Source organism: Galeopterus variegatus, unplaced genomic scaffold (genome assembly GCF_000696425.1).
Source record: "Galeopterus variegatus unplaced genomic scaffold, G_variegatus-3.0.2 Scaffold13899, whole genome shotgun sequence".
In the NCBI taxonomy this organism is placed as follows: domain Eukaryota; kingdom Metazoa; phylum Chordata; class Mammalia; order Dermoptera; family Cynocephalidae; genus Galeopterus; species Galeopterus variegatus.
In genome coordinates this window covers 2,479-3,398 of record NW_007740010.1, presented here as the reverse complement: position 1 = coordinate 3,398, position 920 = coordinate 2,479, and positions in this window count along the sequence as shown.

Sequence of the window (920 nt, the reverse complement as noted above, 5' to 3'; positions counted from 1 at the left end):
AAAAAAAAAAAAAAAAAAAAAAATCTGTTTTTTCTCTCTTATTAAAAAAATAAGACTTATAATCCCCTTTACTAACATTCTTACGTATTTATTAATATTTCGGCAACATGAGTTATTTTAGGATTCTAAATTTATCTTTTCTTAGAAACTTTGCAACCCAAATAAATTTTTTCCTTCTGATGTCATGTTGCAATTATAGAAAAACCATTGCTGGTCTCTACTTTGGATTCCTGTAGCATTGCTTTTTTTGGATATTCTTTTAGGGAGAATTAACATTTAGCTGTAATATAAATGAATTGTTCATTTAAAAAATGTATTGAATAACTGTTATGTGCAGGTACATTGGGAATAGATAAATGAGTATAACATGATTTTTGACCTTAAGAAACTTATAATCTAATTTTTTTTATTTAAAAAATATTTTTTCTGGAGTACACTATTCTAGTATACCTTACTCTTCTAGGCAGGTAGTAATTAATTGCTTTTTGGAATTTTTTCTTAACTTTAAAAATATTTTGTATTATTTCTTAACTTTATTCTACTTTTTGAGAATTATACTTTGATTTTGTTGTTTTAATTTAATCCTGTTGAATATCTTTCAGTTTCCTATTATTTTTATCGGTGACTCAGTCATTAATTTATTGGTTTGTTTAAGTTCTGTGTTTCTGTGAGTTTAAAGTCAAGTCTTTCTTCACCCTTCCTTCCTCCTTCCTTCCTTTCTTCCTGTCTTCTTTCCTCCCTCCCTCCCTCCCTAACTAATTTTGTTTTTTGAATTTAGCCTTTTTCTGAACTTAAACAATAGAAAGTGGGAAAAAGTGCTAAAAGAAGTATAGGTGTACATATGTGGCCCTTAAAAAGATTTGCTCTCCACAATGAATCTAATTGTGGTGTTTTTATTTTACTAGTTCTCTTGCATGATT